This window comes from Lampetra fluviatilis, chromosome 36 (assembly GCF_964198595.1).
Source record: "Lampetra fluviatilis chromosome 36, kcLamFluv1.1, whole genome shotgun sequence".
Classification (NCBI taxonomy): Eukaryota; Metazoa; Chordata; class Hyperoartia; order Petromyzontiformes; family Petromyzontidae; genus Lampetra; species Lampetra fluviatilis.
The window spans coordinates 2012044-2036521 of NC_136310.1; the positions used below are offsets into that span (position 1 = coordinate 2012044).

The following is a 24478-nucleotide window of genomic DNA, read 5'->3' on the forward strand; positions in this document are numbered from 1 at the left end:
ATGTTAGCGCCGAGACAATAACGCTGTGAGCCAGGACCACCGGTTCGGCGGGAGATCCGGGACAACTGCTCTACGGAGACTACGCTGACCTGTTGAGGCTGTACCGAGTTTCGCTGCACGAATTTGAGTTTTCAGTCACGGTGCAAACAATAAGGCATCGCAGGAACTTTTGGTAGAGACAGCGTTGTCGTTGTGTGTATGCACGTTGAACTTCTTTCGCACCGTACGCAGCCAACCGTGCCAATTTGTGGGTGTTGCCTGTCGCAAGCGCGTTTAATGTATCCGCATCCGCCGCGACGAGACGACCTCAAAGCTTTGGCTCGACGCTTGCTTGTGCTCAAATTCATGCTGCTCTGCAGCCGCCGTCCTGACATCACATCCCACCGCGCACCCCCCCCCCTTCCATCTCTCCCTTGGCTTGCGGCCCTGCAACCGGTCGGAACTTCATAGCCCTTCTGTTGCATTTTGTTCAACCGCCGGTCGTGCCGAATATTCAGAGGACGCAAAGATAAAAATCTCCCCTTTTAGGCTCAACAGACTGTTGGGGAAAGTGCTGTTAGCGAGGAGCACCTATGAAGGCTGGAACGGCACACGAGGTGGGTGGGTGGCCAGCACCATTGCCGGCCGTCTTTGTCTCACAAGTTGCGATGTTTTACATTGCCGGGTACTCATTTGAGGCCGAGTCGCACTATCGGAGGCCTAGGACCGGTTTCGGATAATCGTCACTGGTGTTTGCCGCGAGCGGGGAATCGAACCCGGGGGTAGCCCGGTTCGTAGTGCGGTGCGCTGACCGCTACACCAACACGGCTCTCAGTGAGTACAAAAAAAGTGGGAAAATTGATCACGATCGATGTATGTACGCGTCCTTAATGATAGGGAACCTTCTGCCGAAACCAGCACGAGGCAGCAAAACTCGCAGTGTATCATCACGTGACAAGTGTAGCAAGGGCATGAGAAACAGCAGGGACTTGTGTGTGTGTGTGACCCTACCATAGCTCGATCACAGGGTACACTGGACACGTGATAGGGGCATATGAATGTATGTATTTTGTACGTATGTATGCTGTGTGTGTTGTATGTATACATGCATGTTGAACTTATTTCGCATCGGGGAGAGGACAACAATCTAAACACAAAAAAGCAGTTTTAACGAAGTGAGTTTTCAATCTAGATTATTTAAAAGTGCACAGCTGCAGTGGCTTCTTAATATCAGAAGGAAGAGCGTTCCATGCGGCCGCCGGAGTCCGTCTGAAAGGTGACCGTCTTTGTTCGATGGCCAGCCAAAAGCCGCGTGATGGAATGTCCCTCCTCCTCCTCCCCAGTCAAGTTGCTGTCACGATTTTTTTGGGTCGTGACTTTATTGAGCACTCGAAGAACACCACGACTACGATCGCAAACCACCGCCGATACATTACATCACGACCAGAAACACCACCCACAACCACTCACTGTTGTGTGGACCGCAGCGGGGGTGGGGGAGGTGATTTAAGAAACATTATTTTAACCAGCCGTGCCAGGAGGTTGAATCGAACCGGTGACCTCTTCAGTGCTTTGACCATCGCACCACGGTATAACTCTTACCTCTACGCGTAAACACCGAAATGCTGCATGCAACTTTCAATGTGAGTTTCAAAACATTTTCGTACCTTAATTTTTAGAAAATATATTTTTACGCACCTCCGATCGGCATTCGTCGGCTATGCACTTGCGAGCATGACGTCTCCCTGCACTCTTGCGTTCGCATTTCGAACCTCGCTGCCAGCTGAGTGATATCGGCGTTGCGCTTCTGCAAATGAAGAGCGTGCAGAGATTGGCTTCGACTCTGCAGTTCTCACGCAAATTGGCCAATTTCCTAGAAATGTGGCGCACAATGGCGCATTAAGCTCTTTAGGTGAAAATTAACGCCTGCCGAGCGAAATGGGTCTCTGAAAATGGCTTCGTTGTTTAGTTATGGCTTCCCCCTTTCCACCGTTAAAATCGTAGAAATATTTTGTAAGTGCATTTTTTGGGGGGCAGGGTGCATGGTAGAGTGGTGGCACAATGGCGAGCACACTGCACCGTGCTGCAATATGAATCCCGCGAACCGAGGTTCATTTCTAACCACTGCCAACGATATCTGCTTATTGGCAGGTGCCTACAGCATAGACCCTGATGTAAAATGTTCGTACACTTGGATGATTGGCATTAGAGCTTATCGATCACCCTCCACACTCGGAACATGTGCTGAATTGTCCGCAGTAGGTTACACTCACCGTGCACGTTCACACGTGTACATGGCCAAGGAGCGGTCCCGCAAATTACCTGCTCACAAGACTTCTTGCTTCGTGAGCTATACGTGGAATGGCACATGTCCTTCAGCAATCAATAGCAGTATTACCATTGAGTGTCTTGGTCTAGGGTACATCATTATCGCGGACAATAGTGTCAAAAGTGTTTCATTTGTCCTCTATCAAAGTGCATCTCCGGCTCGATGCACAGCACTCTCCGAACGGCAAACGAGCGCAGGAGCCAAAGAGGTTGTTCGGTGCCAACTGGGGTGGAACTTCCTGACGGTGTCCTGCTGTGGGCAGGACGCGGGGTGCACGGTATAAAGGGTCCGCTTCCTCTGCACGCTTCATATTTATTTCCAAGTTTTCCCGAGATGTTTCAAATTACATTGCCGCGGTTTGTTTCTCCCCAAAACGCTATTCGCCGCCATCAAACGAACTCGGGGACCCACGTCCATAACAGCTGGCTTTCTCATAAAATGAGAAACACTCGGACCGTGCGATCATACATATTTATGATCTAGAGGTAAAACTGATCACGAAATTCGTTGTGGGCATTCGTCGCCGTGGGGAGTACCGAACATTTATTTTCGGCTCAAGTGGCTGCAAGACCAAACTGAGTAAGCTGCTAGATTTTCTGCATCATGCGCAACGGGGAAGGGGTGGGTGGGGACATGCTCCGAATGTTTATTTCATTAGAGTCAGATCCTGTTAGGCTTGCTGGGGCATACATACACACTCCCGCATCTCCCATGAGAGCGGTTGGCTATGTACGGTTACGAAAGATGTTCAGCAGACATACTTACACTCAATCACAACCTTAACACTGAGGTTTTCGCAACCGATGGTATAATTCGTAATTAGTGTACGGGTTAGGCCACGTAATGATCTGGGCAAATCTGTGTCATCCTAGATAGTCAAAAAAATGTAATGTTACATGCGTTTAACAACGCACCAATTGTTATTGTTGTTGTTTCAACTCACCCGGTCTTACAACCACATTTGGCAATCAGATAACAATGTTTCACTTGAAACTACTCCAAGCATCGTCAGTACAATGTCCGGGAAGGTATAATAAATGTGTCACCTGACCCAGCTTCCTCAACAAGGTGTGAAGTCATTACAGGATTACCCAATCAATTTGAAACTATATAAAAACCATTCCACGTTAATTTATCGAATTCTCATTTGAACGTATCTGGCCCGATGATTAACACGATACATCATTGTTCATTAAAGCCACTCATGAATATCTATATCCCTTCATTACAGCCACATTTCTGTTTTTGTAAATTGCAACATGACTCTAGCCCCGTGACAATTGGCCGATCGCCATCGGCAGCGAACAGAAACTCGGCAACTGCAACTCGGCGCGGAGAGGAAAGGGGGACAGAGAAAACGTAGCTAACATACTGGGGGAATTTCGATTTAAAGCGTTCGTGACTGCAGGGATTCATCTTCTTGGTTCTTTCCGTAAAGTCACGTAGAATGGAAATAATAAAATAATTAAAATAAAACATAATAAAATAATTCTCACGACGTTTCGGCCGCAATGCAAGCAGCCGTCCTCAGGTGAAGAACAGGTCTGTCGAGAAGTCTGAATGACTGCTTGCGTTGTGGCCGAAACGTCGTGAGAATTATTTTATAATGTTTTATGTTTATTATTTTATTATTTCCATTCTACGTGACTTTACCGAAAAAACCAAGAAGATACTTGGGGAAGACCAGGGGCCGGAGGGATGGAGGAAGGGGGGTAGCAATGTCAACTTGATATCAGCCAGTTGAACGGTCGGGGGATTATTTTCGTACTTCTTTTCGTACTGAGTCGCAACTTGACGCGCGCACCCTCGATCCCTGCAACGCCTCGACGATCCATGAACCCCTCGTCCAAGTGAACGGCCCGTTGCTGGAGCAAGGCGATAAAAGCTCGCCGCCGAGATGGATGCCGAACCTCTGAAGTGCGGCAAACGCAGCCCCCCCCCCCAAACGAGCTGAGCTCGGGCGACGTCAAGAGGCCGAGCGCCACTTGAGGACACATTTGCGTGTTCACATCTCCCCCCTTAATTGGGACCAATCAGAGAGCAACAGGTGCGAGCATGGCGGTTGTCGCCTCTCCTCTCGGAGCAGCGATTATCTGCAGAGAGACAGAGAGAGATGAGGGGGGGGGGGCGAGCGGGGGGGGCTCTCTTCGCTGCCGATGATGATGATGATGAATTGCGTCGTCAGCTCGGCGCGTCCGGCTGGTCTCGCGGTGCGGTCCTCTCTGGCTGCGGTGCCGCGTGTGGCCAGCGTGGGCGACGAGAGACGGGGCTTTTCACGACATCGCCCTGCTCGGCTTTTTTGGACACGGCATTTGCTGCTCGGCTTCCTATATACCGCAACTGCTGCCGCCACCACCACCGCCGCCACCAAAAAGAGAAAGACAAAGATGCCACGTATAGCCTTAACATGCTATTGGGGCAAGTGCTGTTAGCGAGTAGCATCTATGAAGGCCGGCACGGCACACGTGGGGGGAGTCTGGCTAGCACCACGCCCGGCCGCCTTTAGCTCCCCAGTGACGATGTTTTACACACCTCACCAGGTTACTCATTTGAGGCTGAGTTGACCGAGGGGAAGCCCAGGACCGGTTCAGATAATCATCACCGCCGTCACAGCCACCGACATCGCCATAACTTGGCCGCGGCTGGCTGAAGATTGGAAGGTGTGATGAAGCTGTGCTGCCTGATGCGTGGCACGGCACGGGAAGGACTAAGGTCATCGTCACACCATGATATCTCGACCTATGTCAGGGACCCCCTCCTAAACTGATTGTTTCCTTTCACGCATACTGTGTTCAATCACCAAACCCCAGCACAAAATAATTATCTTTCTCACCAACCCCGCACTCGCCCGACTTTGGAAACCTCCTCCGCCAGCCTCTCTTTCCCCAGGTTCCTGTCATCCTCATCATGAGTTGTCATCTATCCGCTGCTGGATGAAGGCCACCCGCGACGTCCTTGCCACGTCTCACGGTATCGCGATGCAACAGACCTTGCAGCTCATGCACCCGAGCTGAATCAATCGCCCCACGGTGGATACCCTCTTGAACGTGTTCACTCCTACAGCCTTGACCACGGGTCCTCATCCAAACCAACTTTATTTACTTTACATTGTATTTGACGCCTCTAACATTCGTGTATTTTGCGATGCATGTGTTCCTCGTCTCTGCCTCGGTGTTATTCGAAGCTTGCAAACTCTCCACGCTTCATCAAATGTTTTTCCGTTTTCTCTGCCGATGGCGATGTTTCTAATCCATGTAGACGATTGCAGGCAGCGTGTATCGATTAGGCACGTTCTTTTTCAGGCACATTGGGAAGTCACTTTTATGCTCCAGTTGCCTTGCTTGGATGCTGAACTTCTTTCGCGCCATACGTAGCCAAACCGTGCTCATCGGAGGCGATTCAATGTGTGACTACTGGACATCTGTGACGAGTGGACATCTGTGAAAAGGAGCTTTATAGCTCATAGGATTCTTCCAGTATGAATACTTACTCTGATTCTGATACGGCATATATCCGTCACTTCTGGGTGCCTCGTGTTTTTTTATTTCATGCATATCAATTTGGGGGGGGGGGGGGGGTGGGCAGAGTGGATAATGGGGGGCATGGACAAAAAGGAGAGTTTGAGGCAAGGATGCTCAAACACTGCACATAAAAGGGCAGCAGCCCACGTGGTGTAGCGGGCATCCATCGCCCACGGTGGGCAGGAAGTGGATCGACCAACCCGCCCGCATACGTACGCAACTCATCCAAGTTTCACCAAGGTAACGGTGTTCCGTCCCGGAGGGGCCGTGGTCAAATCCCATCCCACGAGCAGGACAATGCGGACCTCTTGAAGGCCACTGCCTCTGAAGTGGCACTCACAAGGGCTGCTTGAGTCCAGAGAGCTACTTCTCACTTCTCGGGCCCGGAGTTTGAACAGCGCCGCTCTCGGCATGTCACAGCGCTCTTCAAATCCATGCGGGTAAAATCTCTAACGAGGCCATCGCTATGTTTCCACGTCCGCCGATGTACTCGAGCGTCAATTGATGCTGCGTTGGGATCAATGCTTGCCTCGTGGTCGAATATGCATTGTGGGTGACCACAATGACAAAGTGTAGGAATGTGTGCACCCGAAGGTGGAGACCATGACAGTGATGGCAATGATGCGCATTGGGATGGGGAGGTTGGTAATTCTTGTTTCCCGATAAATTAGGTGATTTTTCTGCCACAATAGATAATTGCTTGAGTACGATTCAAGCTCTGTACAAACGCATATATATATATCCACATGTGTAGTGTCAACGATTCAGAGACAAAGTTTCTAGGAGGCACTTTCTTTATTAACAACTTTCACGGTCTCGTCTGCACACTCTCCACAGCAGCTCAGCCCAACCTGTACACAACACCGGTCGTCTAACACTGACGGCGCTGTCTGAGATTGCTAACTCCTCTCCTTCGTAGCGCAAAATCTATTGGAGACATTCAGCGACGACGGCGACGAGACAACAGCGACGAGTCCACTCCCAGAACCGGCAGCCTCGAGCCCCCCGCTCTCGGCTCTTTTTATCCTACCAGCATGGCCCTGGCTCCGCCCTGACCACACCTCCCTTCTCGAACCCGCCAGCAGCTTCCAGGGGCCTCCAGATAGGGTCCTCTGTGAACCTTGCGCCAGTTCCTCCGCTCTGCCACACACCGTGCACACCCTCACCGGCGCGTGCGCTGTCTGTCGACCACAGTTGCCGCCGCTGTCCACCAGCCGGCGCTATTACACTACACATGTATACTCAAAGTGAATTCAGATTCTAGGCTAGGAATCGTAAGAATTGGCCAGCTCTAGTTCATAGGGGAAATATTGCTTCAGTTCCATTGGTAAGCATCCTGGACTTGAAATCCAGAGGTCAGCGGTTCAACCCACTGTGACAGCAATTAAAACAACAGTGCAAGTTTCCTAATTCCCAATTCAACTCTGTCAACCCAGCAGCATTAACGTATAGACTGCCATTAATCGATCGGAGGGTCACGCGTTGGTGACTGTCAGCTGCTTACTCTACCGGGGAGACACTTGGCCGTATATAGGACCACACATGAACAGCCACAGTAAGGTGCATTCCTTGTAGGGCGCGTCCACCGCTGGTGTTGTGGGTGTCTGCGCCCCTTCATTACGTTTAGAAATCGCTAAAGAGAGACACCCACGACATTTTGGACAAGATTGCTGCACCAAGATTGTCTCCCTTCACAGCAAGGTGACGTGCATGCTGATTATGCCAACGGCGGAACCATTAAACACATACACGAACAGTTGGCTTCGTAAAAAGCCAGGGTCCAGTCGCGGCGTGGATTTAATGCAACTAGAGCACAGTCGAACTCCTCTTATCCATGAGAAAGTGGGGGGGGGGGGGGTGTAGGGGGAGGGCGGGTGGGGATGAGCTTCGTAGATTTTCTCCACAATCCAACCAATAGCCATCGGATACCATACGCAGGAAGGAAACCCTCAACTGCCAAAGCGTGGCACTGCTACTGTCCCCTTGAATGAGACATTGGTCGGTAGGAAGAAACTACGCATGAGAGCAGCACGGATATCCATGTGCAGGAAACAGCATCAGACGTCACACGCAGCGAAAAGGGCAGCGGCTCTGCTTCCTAGTAGCCAAAATGAAGCGGGGCCCAATCAATTTCTCATCTCCATTTCAAAGGGCCGCTTTTTGCTTTTAAAGGGATGCCCTTTTCCAGTTAAACCTCGGCCAGCGCGTTTCACGTTCATTTATTTAAGCTCCCGCTCAGGTCCACACATAGATTAATTGATTTTCCCGATTGGGACAACAAGCATTTCAAGCTGGATTCTCAGGAGTATGCGTGTCACGGTCAACCACAACGCAGTCTGCAAGGGTCTTCTGGGAGAATTCAGGTATCGCACCAATTAACTTGGTACGACCCATAACACAGCAAGGGGAAACTCTCATCCAGCAGTGGATTGAAAAGGGCTATGCATTGCACATGCAGAGTACATAACTGGCTGAGATGGTGCAAATAGTATTAGTCGATCCAGTCTCATTTAGAAAATTAAACAGCATTTTGAGATCGCACATCTGTAAGGGGACGTGTGTTTTCGTATCTGGGTGGCTGAACTGGCATGCGTTCCTCAAATGTGCACCTGTGATCTATTAACCTGCTACTGCTGATGATGGTGGTGGAGACGGTTCCTTCCAATTACAGTGTTCAGCATTCTCATTATGTTTGCCCAAATTCATCAGAAGCATAGGGTTTGATAGCCTTATAATTAGTGTCAACACAATGCCACGAATTCAAATATTGATCTTTTCTGTGATTCCCATCTGTACTGCAGTGTTAAAATTTACATTAAAATGTGACACTAATTAGCCAGCGTTTCACTTCAGCACACCAAATAATTATAGTGCTTGTGGCAGATGTGCGGCATTTACGTTTAAATGACTTTCCCTGCAAATTCTTCAATTGCCTCATTAAAAAAAAGTGGAATGTTTTATACACATGTACAATTTAAAGTAATAGGCAATTAATCTGCATATTCTGTTAGTTGTATTTCTGGAAATTTAATTACCGCCAGCCGTGATCGATCCACTGCTGAATGAATGCCTTTGTTAATTAGCTGCTGGATGCTATATCGGTCCTTGATCAAACCTCTCCATTCTGGTGAGCGGGGGTTGGTGAATGCACATGGGGGCGGCAACAGGAATTGTTGAGATATAACTCACCACTGACGTTGACTGTGAGTAGAAACTTAACAACATTCAACGTGCAAATCCCCCATTATCACCGCCCTCAAAGACTAACTTACACCACTGAAAGTGTGTCTGCGAGTGCAACGCAGATTTCTTGAATGCAATAGTTTCTGCTATAAAATTAACACTACCCTTGACAATTAAATTATATAGGCATACTTCGAATTACCAACTAGTAGGCAAGCCCTATCGGGTGGTTCATATAGGCGTAATTACAGCACAACAGTTTATTAAAGCATAATCCAGACTAAAGACATCATTCAAATGATTAACAACTGTCAGCGGGGCTTGGGAAAAACACCACCGCTAGATGGGTGCGACGGCTGATGGTCAAGAATAATGAGGGAATGGCAGCCAAGGGATGGAGCGTGTCCTAAAGGGCGTCAAGCGCGGAGATTGAATGCTGAAATCAGCTCACTGTGCAAGTGCTGTACGTGTACTGTTTCACTGGAGGCTCATGAGAGACGGCGGTGACTTGGGGAGGACTTCATCCAGCAGTGGATCGATCGTGCCCAATGATGAAGTTAATTCATTGCCGTGTAGTTAAAAAAAAACTTAATTTCCATTTTCCCCGCTTGAGGTCTATCCTTTCCATGTCAAACAGACAGCCCACTTTAACACGCAGTATTTTGCGACCAAGCGCGCAGAAGCGTGGTCACCACATCTACGCCTCTATATAAGGAACGAAACAATTGGACTTATCCACAAATCTGACTGTCGCCTGATGAAGCTAGTTGTAATGACTGGCGAAACGTCAGACTCAGATTGTAAATGTTGTGGCTTGGCTCTCCAACACACCGGTGTGCTGTACTAGTGACGAATTGGCACGTGCTGTTTACGTGACAACCCTTACTAGTCGGCTGTGTTGGATGGTGGCGGGTTTTAACGACACATTTATATATTTACGCGATCCAACCCAAAAAAAACCTCTATTATGGAAGACAGCTCACTGTTATAACAAAAATGTACACGTCACAATACATTGTCGCTTGGTTAGATAACGCATCGACTGATTACCAATGAGATGACCTGTTGTGCCCGGGACAGCTTGAGCTGTGGTTCAAAGGCGACATTGACCCTTCAATTATTGATCCTAAGGGTATCCTGCACACCCCCCAATGGGCTTTGAAGAGGGCTCTTAAAAGAGGTGGTCCAGCCACACATCTGAGGTCTTATTTTCTGTACTGCAGAGCACAAAGCATCCAATAAATGAGAACACACACACACAGACAGACAAAGGTCCCCCGTGTAGCCTTGAACAGACTGTTGGGGCAAGCACTGCTTGCGAGTAGCCAATACCATGAACGGCCGCCTTTGTCTCCCCAGTGGCGATGTATACACACCGCACTAGGTACTCATTTAAGGCTGAGTAGACCTAGAGAATGCCCAGGACAGGTTCAAATAAGTGACACTGGTGCTGGCCGTGAGCGGGAATCGAACCTGGATTGCCAGGTTCGTAGCGCAGCGCACTAACCACGACACTACCGCTACACACCGCACTTATGACCTACACACCAACACCATGGCTCTCAGTCCTACACACCACACTTATGTTGGTGGATTCAGCTACGCGACGCTGGAGCCACCACCAATGGCTTTGGTTGGAATGGCTAAGGAGCTAAGGGCACGCTCAAAATCTATGCCCGTAAACCGTGTGCCGTCTGCGGAGTGTACAGTTTACTGATGCTTGTGTGCACTGCCTACAAAGAGCAAACGGCACAAGCCTGCCCTCTCAATCCGCATGTGTCCATCCTCCAGCCCTTGCATTATTGATTGAACAAAAAAAACCACGTTATTACTCTGGGAATTCTTTTTAAGCCTTTTGAAATCGTTTCATATAGTACTTTTTCTGATGTTATATCGCTTTTTTCATCTTTAACTTCCTGTGTGCAAACAGGCATTAATGTTTTATTTTGTTTTGGAACAAAATTCGTCTTTTATCTCTCTTATCGTTGTGCATTTGCCCCCAAACTGAAGCTTAGATTGTTTACAAATAAGCCGAGCTTTAGTGGGTAAGGGGAGAGGGTGTTATGATGCATCACTTCATTGATCAATACACACATGGCTATCCCATATGTGTTTTGAGTTGTGGTGTTTTCCGGAATTATAACCGATGTTTTACAACACGTGCTGGGAGTTATTTTTTTAGAACTGAATTTCTGAAATTTCAATTCGGTTCCTGCAGAAGCTCCCAACACGTGGAGCAAAACGTTGGACACCATGCCGAACAGCGCGTGGTGCAGCCTGAAAAGAGATTGGAGAGCTACATGGCACAACCACTAATCTTTTTTACTCGATCAACGCAACACTGGCCCCCCATCACTCTTGTTTGACCGACAGCCAAATCTAAGTGGTGGGACAAGTGATACATCAATAACATCATTGGACTCTATCTCGCAGCCTCAATATGTACATGCTTAGCCTAGTATGCCAATCCAACGCTGGGAGAGGGCCTCCAGTGTGTCTCGCGGGATATGTGACCATACTTCACCATGCTGGGCAGTGCGAGAGAGAGTGTAAACTAATTTTCCCAACGAGAGGACGAAACTGCCGGTTGAAACGTAATGTTTGCGCTAATTGTTTAATTCTGGCAGTGAACTAGTAATTGCATTGAATCTTAGATAATCATCACAAAGCTGCATTGTCAGTGCATTTTCGGAAGTTGTATTTACATAATTGTCCTTATGAAATGTCATAACTTTTGTTTACAGTAATTAGTAGAAATTACAACGGTTGATTACCATTTATCTGGCAAACATAAGCAGATGCTTCTTGTTTATCAAAGCCCTGCAACTTGTAAATAGGTCCTGTGGGATACAATCCCATCGAGATCCCCTTATATCAGTGAATGTTTAAATGTTTTCCCACCGTACGTATCGACCTCCATTATCTGCGCGCCAAGATTACTCTGAAGCAGCTCAGAATTCGTTTTTTTCATCACGGTTGTTTTTTGAGCTGACAAGGCCCTGTAGTTTGGAAGTGGGTGGTGCTCTGGCAAAAACATACCTGGTGAGGAATACCGGAAAGACCCAGAAAGTGTAAACTGGTCCAGGGATTTCTTGCGTAGCAAAACATCAATCAACTGCTGGATGAAGGCTGCCCCTTGCCGAGGCGGTCATGAAGGATGCTGTATTGTTTGACCATACTTCACCAACCGTGGTCAGTGTGGGTTAACGGAGCGGACGCTCAGAAGCAGTTTAGATATCACCGATGTCAGCCTTGGCTGGGCATGGAACCCAAGCCGCCGGGGTCTAAGGCACAACGCGCAAACCACTGATCCACCGCTTTTAACATGGAAATTAATCAGAGTGATTCAACGGGCAAGAGACCATGCATGCAAGACACACAATTGTGATCGGCCCACTCCACGGGGATTGTTTAAAATGTATAGATTTGCGCCACCTTGCACACAAGCCAAAGGTAACGTCACACCGTACACAAAGGGCCCGCTATCCTTTCAAAAGCGAGGGGGTGGTCTGGCTTACGGTGGTCCGGAGCGTTTGAAATCCATTTCTTCCCAGAATTACCGGTTGCCATGGCAATGCACGCACACCACATTCACGAGGCAGTCTCGGTTTTGAATGGATTGTACAATCAATTCATTGTGCACACGAATGCCGCGAACGCTTCACTTAGAAATGTATAGAAACGATGATTGCTCGTGCATTGTCTCTATCCGGCCGTGTGAATCACCGGCCATAAACCTGCCTACTCTCGTGCTATGGAACTGTTTGGACAATAGCTATATATGCCTAAATGTCCCTCTCTTCTCTGTGCTTGTGAAACGTGGACCCCTTTAAAGGAACATTTGTGCCAAATTGAAACATCCAGGATGTCCTGCCTCCGATCCATCCAGCGTTAAACCAGACTGGATTGCGTTAGAAGCTCACAGATCATTGGATGATCTGGACAGATCCATCAGTGAGCACCTCCAGCAGATGAGGTTACATTGGCTGGGTCATCCACCGCTTGCCCAAGGAGTTTCCGTCTGGTCGGACAGAGGGGGATGAACGGCAACAGCACGGGCTAGAGCGAAGGTGTATATGTATTCATGTATGTTGAACTTCTTTCGCATCATATGCAGCCAACCGTGCTAATCGGAGGTGCGAGGTGAGCTGATAACGTCCAGAAGGATGTGAAGCTAACTGGTCTTGGGGGTGTCAAGATCTCGGGCCTGTGTGATTCTGTGTAGTTACCCCTCCAGCAACAATGGAGGGCAGAAGAGCCAACGCTCACAACTTACGGGTCTCCCTTGTGTTACCTTTCGTTGTTATCTTAAAACAAAACTCTAAGAGGATTCAATGCAGAGGTGCATTTATGCATGGCACCGATTGACATTGGAATCTTAAGCATACAATATACCTGTGTAAGGAAATCGATGTTTCATAATTCATACGCACCGTTTGCAACTGGGTGGGTTCGTCTGATCTCTGCAGGCATTCGATGAGCCAACGTTCACTGCCTTGGTAAATAACACAAGAGATGTTTCTAGTCGAATAGAAATATTATTTGAATCGCCGGGGTGGGGGGGGGGGAATCATTGTGTTAATGAAACTTATGCTTTCAAAAAAGGTAATCTATTTTTTTTAGGTAGAATGGAGAGGTTCAATATTTCGTATGAATGTCGTTCAGAGACGACTCAAGGCCAGCGAACTGAAAGATGTATTGTTTGCTGCACTTTGCCATTATGCTACAGTTCCCATTTTTACCCAGCCATGCAGCACCAACGCATTGTACAGAATACACAAATAGTAAATGAACCTTATGGCCGGACCCCGGGGTCCCCGAATAAACGGAAGTAAAAATGGAAAAATTGTATAGAAATGTATTTATTTATTTTTGTCGACTCCGTCCCACAACGCACATAAACGCCGTGAACCACCTGGCGCGGATTATTCTGTTGTCGTGTCGACCAAGCGCAGTGAGGACGAATGCGCAGAAGAAACACAACTTTGATTAGCGCATCGTGTAGAGCTCGTTGAGAAGAATAAGTTGCCGTGTCGTTCGCCTTCAACAAACATACGATGACGTCGCAACGCAGTTTATACGAGAGCCGGGGGCTTATGGGACCCCGGGGTCCCGCCATAAGGGTCAAACATATAATCCATAGGAACTATTTATATTTTGAAGGGTTAGGCCACGTGATTGTTTCATGACAAATTATTGTCATTAAGCCTCCACCACCCGACAAGCTGGTCCCGTTTACAAAGACATTATTCATACGTGCCACGGGATTGATCAAATTCTGACCGAGTCAGCTCGCGCACGCACGCGTAAGCACGCGCGTGCGCGGCGACGTCACTGCCTCGCACGTGCATTTGGCTGCACGCCAGCCAGGAGTCCAGACAGGAGTCCAGGCAGAAAACCTTTTGTCAAACGCCGTGTGAAATGCAGAACACTGCCTTGGTGTGGTGTGGTTAGCACATGGCGGGGCTTGAGATCTAGAGGTCGGCGGTTGGATTTGAGCTCGTTGGTGCGGAGGTTGCACCGATGATGCCAGTTTCTTAAGTTCCCCAGCCACTTGCCTCTGGAATTTAACAAGGGAAAAAAATAAGTTCGCGTGGTAATTCATTTGGACAGTCATTGGGTACTTGGGCTGAGACCACCAACTCGCTGGACAAGAGAAGTCAGTTTCGTAATTACGGGTGGCCGAATGCCACATGCGATCCGGAAGTCGGCGGTGCAGCCACAGTATTGTGACCCTGAACCACCTGGCCAACGAAAATAAATCTAAATAACTTAAAGCTAAATATTGCACAGGCATTCTCTCCCGCTGTGCATCGTGCCTGTCTGCGGTTTAATAAAAGGACACCACACACTGACTGTTGCATGGACTGAATATTGCTCATCCTTACTGAACACTCACCACCTGAAAGATTCAGCAAGGAATTTCAGAATGTAAGAATTCTAATAAAAAATGAACAAAAAAGCCATTCTTCAATAGACATCACTGCAATTAAACTGTTGGCCCCTGCAGCCTCCAGTAATGGTTTTATTGCTGAAGCATAAGCGCTGTTCAAAGCTCGACTCTGCAAAGATGGGATTAAATTACATCCTTGTGAAAAAAATGTGTCAGGCAACAGAATGTGTCAGAAAAAAGACTGGGAATTATTTGACTTAAACATCGAACGCCGTCAGACTGATCGTATCGCCTCCATGTTAAGCATTTTATTCCCTGAGACAAAATCCACACTCGAAGAACATTATTACGTCAAACGTGTGCCTAAAATTGTTTCAGAGTTTTTTTGTTATTTGGAATATTTTTTCTTCAGACTATTACATTTAATGTAACCAACCCCTTGAAAGGCATTGCAGTTCGGTTCCAGGGTCAATCAAATGTTCGTTAAAGTATTGCTCAAAGCACATCCAACCAATGCTATCCTTATGTTCAACTTCATTCGCACCGTACGTAGCCATCGGAGGTGTGGGGTGGGGGGGGTAAGAACAACAAACAAACAAGCTCTAAGATTGAACGATGACGCTCACTTTAGCTCACCTTCGATATGGCCACAAAGGGAAGGCTCTCCCGAGTTGCCTCAAGGGGGGGGGGGGTGGCTTCCGGAGGTGGGGGGGGGCGTGAACGAGCACTTGCAGCGCTGCACCTTCACCGTTCGCAACCCCCACGATGCTGTACTCCAGCGATTGATGAGGTTTTATCAAATCTCATATTCAAGACTCGCGCACACTCCTGGGCAAGGCGGGCAGGGGCGAGGGGTGCGTTTTATATTCTACCACACACCAGAGAAGCGTTTTGAAGGTACTTATTCTGCACGCTCTGTAACTCTCTTTCTCTCTCTCCCTCCCTGTCTCTCCCTCTATCCGCCGTACGCATTCACAGCTGGGTGCATCCATTGGCTTCACCTTGAAAATGGACAATGCAAACCCAGGGTCCCGTGAACCGCAGCAACACGCGTGGGATGCCCCTCCCACTCCGCCTACCCAACAATGGTCGTTCAATTGGATTCGGCTCCATCAACCCGATTGATGCAAAGCATCCTGGGGGCATTTCCACGATGCGGTTTATTTCTTACCCCAGGGTTGTGTGGGATGAGGGATTTAACAAACGTGATCGTCGGGTGACCCGGAGTCATGGCAAAACTCTCGATTCAGAATACAGCGGATACGGAATACAATGGCACGGCATTGGTCACAATCGGTGAGTCGATCCGATCCTGTGCGGTGTGCTTAGGTCGACTTTTACCCGTGGCACAGGCTCGAAATACACTTCATTACCGAGAACAGATTAATCGGATTGCGCGTGCGTGCATCGTTTGCCAAGGCAGCGTGATGCCAAGTAAACAAATAGAGGATTGAGATCAGGTTTGGAGTGCTTTTGTTTGGAGAGAGATGGCAAAAGCCAGCTTTCATTTATGAGTATGTATACAGCATTATAAGACGCTCCGGAAAGGAAGACCCACCCCAAATTTGTACATTGTGTCAATCAAAGTATACAAATATAGTCACACGACACTAACACACATAAGCCAGTTTACAAGACGATGTCCGAAATTTTGCTTTTAAACACTTGGAAAAACGAGTGTCTTAATCTTAAGAAATCCAGCGTGTGATCGGAAACATGCATGCATTGGGTACAGTTTGCACTAAAAGGCTCAAGGATAAAAGCTATTCCTCTTTTCCATAAAATCTCCAACGTTAAGGTCAAACAACGAGTGACTGAGCAGTTGGCAAAGGGGGCAAGCTGAGACTGCTGAGCCACATTATCTGGAACACACTGAGATAGGCTACCAAGAAGAGCTACGATAAGGAGATGTGGAGACGCACAGGGGGATAACGAGGCAGCGCTGGCCTGCACATTAGTGGCCAATTTGCCTTGAAGGTGCCTTTGGTCTGGCCCTGAATTCGAGACGACAAAGTGACCTGGAATGACGCGCAAAGTTGACAGCCGAGGATCGGGCGAGTTGACGCCGAAGTGAACATTCACGCAAGCCAACGCTCGGTCACGTGTCGGTGGCACTGCGGCAGAGTTGCCCGACCTTGCGATGAAAGGTTTGCAAGTTCAATGCCAGGGTGGTGAATTGAACTCACTCGGACCATTATCGAGTGGCGACACTTTGTGAAAAGTGCACAACACTCCGTGGGTTTTTGCGGTTGTGATGTGTGCAGCTCTATGATGTTGTTTTCGGGCATTACCGCGTTTTTTATGGTGCAATGTCCGACGTTTCGCACCGCATGCTGGGAACTTCTCCAGCAGCTGATTTTAAGCTGGCATTATTGATTCAAACAACGCGGGGTACAATCCGAAAATACATTGGAAAGTGAACAGTGGTTATCTTTATGGATATTATTATAAATATGGTGCTTATATACCCAAGAAAGCCTCACAGTCTCAAGGTTATTGTTCAGGAGGGTCATGCCAAGTCGTCTCAGTCGGGGGATGATGTTGCGATGTGTAATCATAAGTTTAGTATATGAAGTGTTGATTTTTGATAAAAAAAAAAACTTGACAAGTTTGGACCACGATGCCGGCAAACATTGGTCTCCTCTGGCGAATGACGTCACGGAATCTTTAAAAGCCACCGAGAAGCAGCTGGAGGGCATATTTACTGTTAATACACCGGCAGTAATAATAATCAGGGCGGCCCCCTGGATTCGAACCACAACCATCCGCAACAAGTGGCGAATGCACTACCAGTAAAGCCATACCACTGGCAAATCGAGGCGCTTTCCATTCAAATGTTAAATTTTCACTGCTGAAATATCATCTGTGGTGGTGAGACGCAGTGCCACAGTCAGGGCTCGTCCGAGTGGGTGGCAAACGCCGACTTGGCAATCACAGCAACACCAGACGAAAAAAAAAAAATCAAAACCGCCAATCGGTGTCTCGTCAACTCGCTTGTCAACGGAACACGTGAGTGACGTCTGCAATAAGCCCACGCGCGACGCGGCGCACAGTTGCCTTGCTTACGTGCGACGGTGGCCTTGTCGAAGCGCGTGCGAGATGGCGTCACTCGGGGTGTGACGACGGCGGCGGCGACGACGCGCGCCAGCGGACGCTGAGAAATCTCGCCGCTGCGACAACACCGGGTGGCCGTGCACAACGGACGACGACGATGCGTGGCGTTCATCATCGCAGAAATCACGGGAACATTTTCGAGCTTAAAGAAATGTGTGTTTCTTATTCTTTCGTGCGGCCAATGGAGATGAAGAGCAACAACTACAATTTCACATTCAGGTGGTTAAGCCACATCGCCGCGTCAGGAGGAGCGTAGGCTTTCATCGCTGTGATGTCTCCTTTGTATTTGTGGATCGGGCATTGCGTTGTTATATGTTGTACGGTCTGTTCTGAATGACCAGTCGCACACAATTGCAGTGTTTTTAATTTTGTGTTGTTTTTATTATATATTAATCCACAGTTAGTGGAACGTAACATTCAGAGGCGATCGCCTCTGCGCTAATATTTTTCCCAAGATTTTAAAGAGGCAGGATTCAATAGCGCGTCCTTCTCTATGTGCAGCAATTCATCTTTATCTTTGAATCACGTTATCCTTCCGCGTGCGCCATAAGATCGATAAGTCTTACCCTTGTCTAGAAATAAGGGTTGCCGCCGCAATACGGCGATACTGCGAATATCGTACGATACGAGAGCCATAAAAACAACAACAACAAAAATCCGAGCAGAAACAACCACGTTACAGACCACATTGAACATAGTGCTCTAACGTTATCTGTGTTAATTAAATCATTGTCCAAGCATTCAATTCGTGCAGCTGAGAGCGGTGGGATCGGAGGGTGGATTGGGATGCTCACTTGGAGGATGGCGCTTGTGTGTAAGGGCAGGGTTAGGGATCAGGGTGCCGTGGTGGCGAGATGTTAACTACCTCGCCTGGTATACAGGAGGTCGTGGGTTTGATCCCGACCCTGATGGCTGTATATTTGGAGTTTGTATGTTCTCCCCGTGGTCGCGTGGATTTTACTGTGGGTCTTTCGGTTTTCCCCTCCAAAACTTTGAATCAAGATGCGTTTAGAGTATTCGGCTGCAATACATTTCCACACAAGCCACTTCTTTGAGCTATTATTTGTGGCCAGGTCACTTCTGAAAAATAGCTACAGCTCAGTGGGCCTTAATGCATGTGTTTAAATGTTTGAGGGGGAAAACGTGAGGACCAAGAAAAAATTGTATTTTTCCATCATCAGCCCGTGAACTATCCACTGCTATTTAAAGACCATTGCCACCCCCTCAGTCTCGCAATCACAACAATCCACTGAACTCCTGCAAAAGCTCCATCTCCACGGCGGACATCCTCTCGGGCACATTCGCTCCTCCGGCTGCCACTCTGCTGCTGGTCTTGACCATCGACCATCCGATTAGCACGGTTGGCCACGTACGGTGCGCATAAAGTTCAACGTACACACACTAACCATGCCCGACTTGCGGGACCCCATCTTGAAGTGCCCTACTCTCTGCACGTAGAGACTACCAAATGACACATTCTAAAGTATCAGAGAAGACACATATTACTGCCTGTGGCGCCTACCACTAAAAATAGGCCTGTGAGACTAAAGTGTGTTATGTTCTATAAAGACCAAAACAAAGTGTGTACGAGACTTTCAATCCATCACTGCTGAATCAATCTAACTTTAGAAATTCGGTCAACTAGCCACTCACGATATGCCAACGAGACATTTGTTGAACATTTTCATCATAATTACGCAATGTTTATATTTGGGGTGCGGGGGTGGGGGCATCCATCTCGTTTAAGCAGCATTCTGTCTATGAGCGTGTCCCAGCTGTGGCCAAACTCGGTCCATTATGCCGCAGATAGAAACGAGGCAGCACTTACTTCAACGTGTGTGTGTTGCATGCATTAGGATAACACAGAGAAGAAAAACTGAGTGTATCCCCCTTTCACCCCCCTCCCACCCCCATGATGTCTTTATGTATGTGTTTGCATATAAGGCCAAACCGACACGAGGAATTATTCACAGTTACTCGAACTTGCTGTCAAGGTGACCTCACACAATAGGATCACAATGGTCATCTTTTTGAAATGCTGACGTTTTACTGAGTAGTGCACAAAGACTGAGTGCTTTTCACGCATTGCACGCATTTCTCGTTTGGAACAGACGTTCGCAAAAGCGACCCTCTCAACGCACGACTGTCTTCACCTCAGTCCTCTGTGCCGTGGAAATGTGGCATTGTATTGCCCTGTTTGCAAATAACATAGCTGAACATAATATAGTGCATTTGTCAATCCACTAGTGTATGAATAAATTGCACAAAATTGTGCATAAGTGAACCAAATACTTTTTGGATTGTGTTCACAAAATATGCAAATCTGTACTCCCAGGCCATGCTTGAAAGGCTGCAAGAATAGAGCCACAATCAATGTGGGCTCAGTAATGACCTCATCACATCATTATTTTATTCGCCCTATACAGGAGCAAAACATGATGTCACTTTATATCGTAGCGGGCGGCATCATTCGCCTTTTTCTGGAAACATTACATTTAATAACACGACTGTGAAACACAAAGCACAAACCTGGACAGGACAAAAGCATGCACAATGCAATTCAAATCGATGCACAGTACATTTGTGCTATAGTGCATAAAGGCAAACCTCGCCGGCCACGGTGGGATTACGTTCCTGTAAAATGCCTTGTTGGGCAAAACCGCGTTCGACAAATAATAGAACTCATGGGGGAAATAGGGTTGCATTCACGGGTCCGAAAGAACGCCCCCATCTCCTTTTTTGTTTAACTAATTCTACAAAATTTCCGTCCCCTGTTATTGTACTCAAGGATGCTGATTCGCTATCCATCTCGTGTGTGTGTACACTCATGATTTTTCTATTTCACCTTAAAACATAACCTCCGTTTCCATTCCCCTTGCCGCACCGAACCACTCACGCCCGCCGCTCACCCCCTTCACCGTCACTTGCACGTTCATGATTCACCGTCTCGTCGTCCGTCTCACGAATGTCTTCAACGAGTGGACGCTCGCCTAAGATGCATGCGCCAATGTGTGTGCGTCTGCGTTGTGACGTCGTGCGTGTTCAGCGTGGTGCATTGTCACACAGGGAAAAAAAAACGCGCACGTACTTCGCGGAGTCGATTCATTCACTCCTCCAGGCCTATGCAGCACCCTCACGGCACTACTTTTCGACGCGCGGAGATGAGACGCCTCGCCGCGTCAAACCGCGTCAAGCCGGCACATCACCGCCCGTGTCCCAGGAGGAAAACGGATCTCATGAGGCAAACCGTGTGTAGCCGAAACACGCGTTCAACCAAACCGCGTTTGGTGAAGTTTTCCCTGCACTTGGAACGAACAATCAGCCGGGTGGTACCGCTGTGGCAAACACGCACACAATCGGCACCCCCGCCTCCCCCCGGTTTGCAAGTTCCAATTCTGTGCAGGATTCGACTCAGCCTCTTCCCCCCCCACCCCCTCCCCACGGGACCACTCCCATTTGTGCTGAGCATGCAGCAGGCAGTGAGATCCAAATTCGTAGGATTTCTCTTCTAAGTATGCGGACACCTGTGGACTCGTTGTTGTGCACAGCCCGTGTGAGCCCCACAGTCTCGGTGGTGTGGAGGCAGACGCACGGTTACCTCACTGCGATGGGGACTAGAAAGGCAGCGACTTCCCAAGTTGATCGAGCAACAAGAAAACAACTTGACGGCTTGCACGGCTCCAAGGCAGCACACGTGGAGGCGCTAAACCGTTGAGTGCTGTATTCAATCGTTGATGAACGCCAGGCTTCTGCAACCAATATCGTTTAATCATGGTACAAGCTCAGGGCCAAAGAAGTTATGCTAAATAATGAAGGGTGTTATATAATGCATAAACTGTTATGCTTTTAGCAGACACTAATTAAAACGTCTTCGATATGTTTACACTTGTTCGCATACGCACGTACGCACACACACACACACGAGGCTATATTTTGCACGCGCAAATTATTGCGAAATTCGGCGCGGATAAAGAAATGAAGCGAAACTAGTTCAGCTTACGTCTGGGTTGAATGTCACACCGGTAAATAAAACCAATGTCAGCCAATTAAGTGGCGCTTGTCTGAGCAATGAATATACACCGTAACCCAATTAACCTTCTCGTCACAGATGTACAACCAGATGGGTGACTTTAATTAGCCGCCTTGAGGTGCGGGCGGGTGACTCATACCTTCCAGATAGTGAATCACATTTGTCGGCAGACAGACAAAAACAGGCGACGAAGGGGTCGTGCACAGAAGGACAACTGCCGCGTTGGAGTTGGCGTGTGCGAGGCAGATGGCACGTGTGGGTGGGGAGGATGTATCCACGTCGTGCCAAACGATGGAAGAGAGAGAAACATTGTCCATTGCAACAATTTAACCTCGGTTGGGCAGAAGGCTATCGGCCAAGCCTCGCCTTGGGTATTGCGCTAATGATTTCGGATGCCTTGGGTAGGGAACACTTGCGCAGAGATTCATGAGCACAAACTGCGATAAATCATGTGGATATCCTGCCACGACCAATCAGGGGCACCTGGCGGAGAATGTTATGAGGAGTCTTCGATGATTTATTTGGTGACACCGGCATTGGCAGTGGAGCGCAAGCACACATGACGATCAAAACAAACCTCAACATATCCGTCCACGATCTCTCTGGCCTGTGTGCTGTGAAGAAGGGCCATTGTACGAAACATCACTTGCTATTTACCTGTCCTATTTTTTAAGGCAGCGTTATTGACGAATGTCTTTAGTTTGTTAGCTATAAGGAGTCTTGATCTATAACTGATATAACACGTGCATTCTCCATCTTTCCAACACAAATGCTCTATAAAACCTAAACATAATTAGCCACATGTAGAGACATCTTTGAGGAGTTTTGAGTTCTTGAATGAAAACTATATCATTTAAATGGTCAAGTTATTATGTAAGCATTTTACAGAATCTTGAGACTAAAAATGAATACCATATTCAGAACTGAAAATGTGACACCGATCTATTGAGACGAGACTATGATTTGCAACATTAAAAATGTATGACTTAAAAAGAAATAAATAAGGTTATGCTACTATTTCGGCCACAGTATGGAGGAGTGGCGGTTCACACACACGAATCTCTCAGCCCAAGTTCAACTCCCGGTAATGGCTGACGTAAGCGGCATCTTAACGAGTCCTGGTGGCACACGAGTTTCATCACTGACCTGTACGGTGAAGTATTGCCAACATCGCGTGGAGAAGCATATATGTTCAACAAAATAAGTTGTAATCCAATTAGGGGTTGCCCCATTTACTATATGCATGATTTTAATAATTTAGAGCTCTTTGTCCATCAACTGCTGGATGAAGTCTTTCCATGCCGGCCACTTGGTGCAATGGCGGAGCAATGATTTTCAGGTAGGGGGGGCAACCCCTCCGGCAATGAAGAATGGTAAGAGTTGTTAGTAAGTAAGGACTTGTCCCTTGCTTTTTATTGGACGCGTGTGCGGCGATGGCGCAGCCATCGATCGAGGGTCGAATTCGAACCGCGTTGTGTGATCGGCATCGCGCTCGCTGAAGGTGAATGCCTTCAGGGAAGTCGTGTGCTGTATACGCAACTGCGGACAATTCTATGAGTCACTTATAACTCCTTTGCCGTTACTTATTGCCAATTATGGACTCAGACTATTGTCCTATCGTCTCTTAGAGTCCCTGGCACGTAATAATATGCTACACAGTGGCAGTGGGGGTCGTAAAATGCCGTTTTATTACTAATAAACCCCAATGATCCGATCGAAATTAGGGATTTTGGTCGGATCATTGGGGGGGCACGTGCCACCCCACCCCCCACCCCACTGGCTCCGCCAGTGACTGGGTGTGTTTGACCGTGCGTCACCATGCTAGTCAATGCACGTTGATGAAGAGCTGTGAATTATTCCTGGTAACGATTAATAATTACATACCGTACTTCTACAATTTATTATAATCTGTTATTAAAATAAATGTTCCTTATATGAGAATGCCAATTCCTCCTTAAAACACATTTGCACTCACGTGCAAGCCCCCTCTCCTTTCCCGACCAATGGGAGCTGTTGGGACTGCTCGCGTGTGTCAGCTAACAACGGGTTTGAGCAATTTTATTTCACCTCTCATCTTCAGCGGACATCAGACTGATTGCACGTGTCACACCACACGCAGGGGTGGCAAGCTTATTAAACTGAATGATGGGGACTCCCCCCACCACCTCTCCATAGGTACGTTACAGGCCTCTCATGTAAAGAGGCTGAACAAGACGGGAAGAAATTATAGAGATGAATATGGTACACGTTGCCTCTCAACACGCGCATTTATTTTCTTCATCTCAACGGCCCCTGTTTGGCCACACACTCTCACAAGTGTTAACAGCGGGTGCATGTCTAAGGGGGTGGGGGGTTGGGGGGAGGAGGTTTAAAAATCATGGTCAGCATTGATATAAAGGGCTACACAAAGGCATCGTAATACAATTGAA

General features: G+C 47.9%; 1 protein-coding gene across 2 annotated transcripts in view; it reads right to left on the reverse strand.

The window, feature by feature from the left end:
• LOC144945020 (membrane metallo-endopeptidase-like 1) overlaps positions 1 to 21224 on the reverse strand; it is a 98942-nt gene extending 77718 nt beyond the window's left edge. The window contains exon 1 of one of the 2 annotated variants that reach the window (XM_078873185.1): positions 21108 to 21224. The gene's annotated coding sequence lies outside the window, so the exon portion shown is untranslated. Of the gene's footprint in view, positions 1 to 20928 lie in introns of both variants that reach the window. The other variant, XM_078873184.1, reaches the window with a different exon arrangement.
• Positions 21225 to 24478: the final 3254 nt, after the last annotated feature.